Raw genomic sequence first — 6,000 nt, forward strand, 5'->3', positions numbered from 1 at the left:
ACCACAATGAGACGAGCAAGAACATTATGAGGATATTCACATTAATACTCAACAGGCAACTATCCTCAAATTGGTAACAGTATACTTTCGCACTCAAGGCAAGCATTCGAATCCTGAAAAGAGGACTACCAAGTTCACTCAAGCGTAATGACTCTTTTCAGAATAAGTGACACTGATTCTTACTTCACTCTGACTCCCACAGCTATTAGACGGTCCAAGGTGAAGAGTAAATGACACACGAACAAGTGGACTAATATTTTGTGTATTTTACTGCACTTCAGGGTTTTGTAATTTGTATGTTTTACTTCGGGGAGCTAAAGGAAACTCAAAACGGGCACCAGAGAGCAATAACATGGCAAACGCACGTGACGCTTATTTGGGAGTGCCGTACAGATTCCTCAGATCAGAATAAAACGCGTAGCTATCGAAATTCGGGTCGTTGAAGTTTGGCAAACGTGTCGCAGACGAGGTCACCTGTGCTGAAGAACCAGACTTGGGCCTAGTGGACGCTGAAGATCCAGACTGCCTGAAAGTGTTTCCCCGAACGCTAGTGGGAGGGTTGATCTGAATGAAGGTAGCTTGGGGCCGAGATGACGTTCCCGCATGCCGGAATGTTCCCTGACTTGTGCTAGGTGCGTGGGTTGGGATAAATGCCTGGAAGCTGGTGCTGGGAAAGGCGAACGCCTGTGTGCTGGCCGGCACGGCTTGAGCGAAGTTTGTGTGTGTGTTTTGCGTGAAGGGCACTTGGTGGGTGCTGGATGAGGAGGAAGGGAAGCTACTCTGGAAGTGAGTGGTGGGTCTAGCTGTCGTGGTGAAGGCCGAATGGCTTTGGAACGTGTTTTGGAAAGTGTGTGTCGGTTGGTGACCGAATGATCCTGACGAGTCGGATGCTGGTGCCGCCTGGGCGAACGTTGTAAAGGAGCTGGTGGTGTGTGGCGTGCTTTGTTGAGATGTTTGGTGGCTGGGGGAGGAGGAAGTGTGGAAATTGCTTGAAGGTTGAGTGTGACTGAAGGAGTTCGAGTGACCAAACGATCCTTGGTTCGAAGGAGTTTGGCTAAAGGAATTGTGAAAGCTGCTAGAAGGTGCACTCTGTCCAAATGATCCATGACTTGAAGCAGTTGTGTGGGTGAACGGCCTCTGCGTTGTAGTGGTGAAGCTGTTCTGCGGGAAGAACGACTGAGAGTTTGATGACGGCACCTGGCCGCCGGATGAGCTGCCCTGGAAGCTGCTGTCGAACGGTCCGTCGTGGCGGAACGGGAAGACGTTGGCGGAATCCTGCGAGCCTTGCGATCCTCCAGAGGTAGGCGACGATCCCGAAGGACTTCCTCTTGAGAATGAGGTGGGGCCCGCGCTGCTTCCTGTGGTTCCACTCTGGGCGGAAGGCTGGAAACCCTTGCCGAATGTATTCGTGCCAACGTTGTTCGTAGGATTGGCTGCGTCGGCAGTTGATCCTCCGGTGGAGTCTCTGGCGATGATCCTTTGGGTTGCAGGACTCGCTGAGCTTGCGTCTCTGTGGGCGTCAACAGTCTCCCGGAAGAGAACTTCGTCGGGGACGAAGGCTCCCACCTTGGCCGGAGAAACTACCGGGGTGACTCCGTGGAACTCATTCTCCACTATGTTGAGATCGGGATTGTCCAGCGGCAGTACGTCCAGGTTCAGTGCGTTCTCCACCTGCCTGGCCAGCTGTGGCTCCAGCGGGATGAGTGAGTCCGGTCCCGGAGCTGGCTGGTCGAGGTTGCTTGAGCCCTTGCCGGGCTGTCGGTCTCCCCCACCGAGTCCTGCCAGGCCGAGTAAGCCCGCGCCGATGTCCGGGAAATCACCCGGAAGGTCGATGGTAATTTTCCGGCCCGGTGAGCCGAACCCGGACTGCGAGCTGGCGCCGGTGCCAGGCTCCGACGACCCGGTACCGGGCGCCGTATGCTGGAACTCGTACGTATGGAACGTTTGCCACGTAGAGGTCGTGCTGCGTGACGTTCCTCCGGTAGGCGCCTCGGCGCCCTCAGCAGGTTCGAAGAACTTGAGGAACTCAGGAGGGATCATACCATCAGGCGACTCGAAGGTGAATGTGAACTCTGGTTCGGTGAAAGGTGCGCCGCCCGCGGCGCTAGGTCCTGTCGCATCCGACGAAGGAGGGGGCAGGTAGCCATTGGAGGGACGGTGGACCGACTCGGCCTCCGGACCCTGCGCCCCGTTGGCATCTGCTGGGGGCAGGTACCCACTGTATGGACGAGGCGTGCTGGTCGCATCCCGCGCCTGAGCCTCTGTCGGCGGCCCAGCCGTCGGCCGATCTCTTGACTTCAGTGCCGCGATGGCAGGACCCGGCAGACGCGCCGCAGGTTTAGCTGCCTTCGCCAGAAGACCAATGGCATCCGGCCGTGGGCCAAAAACTGGTTCTGCGACGATCACTTCCGCTTCAGCTGCGGGGACCACTTCAGCTGCCGCATCCACTATAGGCAGAACTTCAATCGTCTCAGAAACAGGGCCAAGCTCAACCACCTCTTCCACCACCGGAGCAGCTTCGGCAGCTGCTTCTGCCGGCGGCAGCTCTCCGCTAGGAGCAGAGAAGACGGGAGCTTCAGTCGCCCTGTTCTTCTCGATGGTCTCGCGTAAGAACTTGAGGAAGGCGGGTATCTGCTCCTGCGGTATGTTTGGCAGCTGAATGGGTGGCGTGGGGTTGTGCTGAGGGGCCGCCAGCGACCCCCTGACCAGCAGCAGACAGAGAAGATACAGTGCTGACCACTGTGAAAAAGAAAAGTGGGAGGGTCAGTGGAAATATCCATTTAAAGTAGCGTTGACAGGTGAAATTACGACTTACGAGAGCTTGTTTGTATACGATTGTTCGAATGTTCAAAAACATACGAAGGGTCAAAAACTGACGCACCGCGTAGTTGTAAAGCAGTTTTAGCTGATATTGAAAGAAACATGTAACAGAATATGCATACGTTTGGCGTCTCCAATACCTATAAATTTATCCATGCTGCTGTACTTAAGAGATCTCTAACAGTAAAATTAACGGCGTCTTTGTTTTCCCCGCGAGTGTACAGCCCTGTAAGCCATACATTTGTAAAAATTCTACCGCTTCCACCAGATTTCCTGCGCTGCTGTTCGATGCTACATTGATGTGACCTTCACATGGCTCAGTTAGTCGCTGACACACACAGGAAACGAAGCCGTCTCTTCAACTTTGTCACAATATTTCCTCATGGGGATTTTCATAAGGAGATTATCGGTGTCATTGCTCAGCTGATCCGTCATTTGGAGGGATCAGCTTTGGCGAACAATGAATGCAGGCGTAGATAGCATGATTCATGTTATCTATGGTTAAGGCTATTGACTTTTGCGTCATTGATGTGATTGTGATTGATTTGGTGTCATATTTCAGTATCATATTTCACGTTTGCTTTAGACTTTTGTGTGAGATTTCTTGTGGAATCGAAGTCCTACATGTTCCGGTTTGCGTCAGTTCCCTAAGTAAATTCATACGGTAAATGCATCCTAGATCGCCCCTGCCAGCTAAAATTGAACATTAAATCACAGTGTCTCATAAGCAGATATATAAAAACATTCGAAACGCGCCTAACAATAAATGTAGCAACATATGAATAATTGCAATCACTGATCATGTGTTGGATGGTGATGGATTTGCCGGCGGACACCGAAAATGATATCAATTTTCTGCCTGTTTTTAATTTGACCGTTTTTCACTAATTTTGACTTATTTTGAGCTCTTGATTGAGCCGGAATTCCTTTGACAAACTAGCCGCACATTGAATTAATTGGACACTGTTTTGCATTTACCATTTGCGAAAACCTAAGGCGTAAAATGCTCCATGCACGGATGAGGAAAGTGTGTCCGCCGTTTATGGGCGGCTGCGGTGCTCTCCCAATATGGCGGACAGTACCTGCGGTGATTTTTCTTCTCTGACAATTGTCCCTCATGCACACCCGATGGTCTCTCTGAATGAACAATGGCGGAAATTGTTTCATGCTAATGAGGAAAGATGTGTTGGCCATATATGAATATCTCAAATAAAAGTGCGTTTTTATGTCATTTGATAACTGTTGAAGGAATGAGTCATGCTATTCGACGAAGTGTTGTTGTGAGATGATCATAATTGCCTGTTATTGAGGGTTTATGCTAATGCTCATAGGAGTATCTCATTCTAAAGTGAACGTATTTTTTTCTGTGTTTTGCCATAGCCGTTGCTGAGTACAGCTGCGACAAAAAAAAATTCAACGCTTAGCGGCAATAAATTGATGCCCCATCATGCGTAATTAAGTCACAGAGATTGAGTCAAAAAGAGTCAACTGTTCGGTTCAATGTTCATTGTCCATTGCGCTGTATTGAATGTGATGTTAGATTGCCTGGTAATGTGACGTTAGATTGGTCTTTTTATCATGTTCTGAAGTAAATAGAAATAATTGGAAAAACCTGTCGCAAAATTTGGCATGCTTGCTATTCAGATGCAATGCAATTTCTTTAGTGGGATTGATGCTTCAACAAACGCACTGCCGTGTAAATGAGCATTCCTTTGATACGGTTGGCCTGGCATGATGATAAGACGCTAATAATTGAACGAAGAAAAGAATTGCCGAATGTTCTTCGGCCGACCACAAGCTCGATATGGAACAGGCTATAGTCGGAAGGTTCCAAACAAATATAGGGTCTGTTCTGGCGGAAGCCCAAATCTCTCAGTAGTTAGGTACACTAACTGTAGAAAAGAGCTCTTCTGCTGCTATACCAGTTCTGTGCCACTGTCTTCAGTCACGTTTCTAACCCGCTTCAATCGCATTGCACGCTTACAAAAGAGGTACTTGATTTCAAACACCACTGGGAGGACCCCGTCGCCCGGTCGCTTCCTCACCTTCATGATTTCACGCAAGTGGCAGCACTGTATCAGCAAACCCACGAGCTTCAACTGAAGACGGATCAAACAATAGCATCAGTTTTAATGGCGGATGCACTTCGCCTTCCTTTGTGTCGACTCGAAGGCGACATTTTCCTGGATGTGCAGTTTGCACTGGATGGGGAGACGGCAAAAATGTACCATCGGTCTGGAGCCTTTGGAGACATGAGTACCTAAAGCATGTGGGCCGTGATTGAGCCATCGGATGCGGTCATCGATATGTGTCGAGTGATAATCATCCTGCGCGTTGTTAGTAGGTAAGCCAAAGGGCTGGGAGTAACTGGAGGTGGGATACTTAGGCTGCAAGAACCATACAGCTCACCTTTGTTGCTTCGTCGAGCTACTTTGCTACTGCTGCCTTGTTTGTAAACCGTATCATTCCTAGGAAATATCTCGAAAGCATTCCTTATTTGTTCAATCCTCTTTTGTTTCCCTCATCCGTCATTCGTAGTGCGATAAGGAAAGAAACAATAGATATTATTCGTCATCAAAACCAATGTCAAAGAAGTAACCTGCTGAGTGCTGACTGCTTGCTAATCAGAGTAACCTGTTTGATGCGTTGCTTTCTTCGCCAGTCTCGACTGTCACGCCGCTGTCGTCGCTAGTTCCAGCTGACGTACCGGGCCGGGCTCGTCTCCGGCTACAGCTGAAGCGCCATGTGTGCCCCGCTGTCTTGTCGAATGGTGCGTGATGCACCCAGTCAATAGGCTCGATAGCAGACCTGTCAGCCAGTTTCCTGCGATTGTCAGCTCGCCCCGAAAAATCGCCAGGGCTTCCCAACGGCGGTGCTGCTTTTGAGCGCTAGCGTACGTGCGATATGTGCACCGTGCATCGCCTTACGGTTGTCTTTTCACTAATTTGCTATGCCGTTTTGGAAAACAAAACCGCATTTTCTTGTACGGGTTGTGTGTCCGTCCGAGAATAATGCAGGATGACAATGTTTGAACCCAATAACAACTGCATTTTTAATTAGTAACAGCGGTTACAATGACGTACCGTACTAGCAGCACTGGTAGTGGTGATCGGGGACAACGCGGTGGTCATGGTCATGACCCATTTTACCGCTAGACGTGGTGGTAGGTTTACCGTAGAA

Source organism: Amphibalanus amphitrite, unplaced genomic scaffold (genome assembly GCF_019059575.1).
Source record: "Amphibalanus amphitrite isolate SeventyFive unplaced genomic scaffold, NRLGWU_Aamphi_draft 001916F_arrow, whole genome shotgun sequence".
NCBI lineage: Eukaryota > Metazoa > Arthropoda > Thecostraca > Balanomorpha > Balanidae > Amphibalanus > Amphibalanus amphitrite.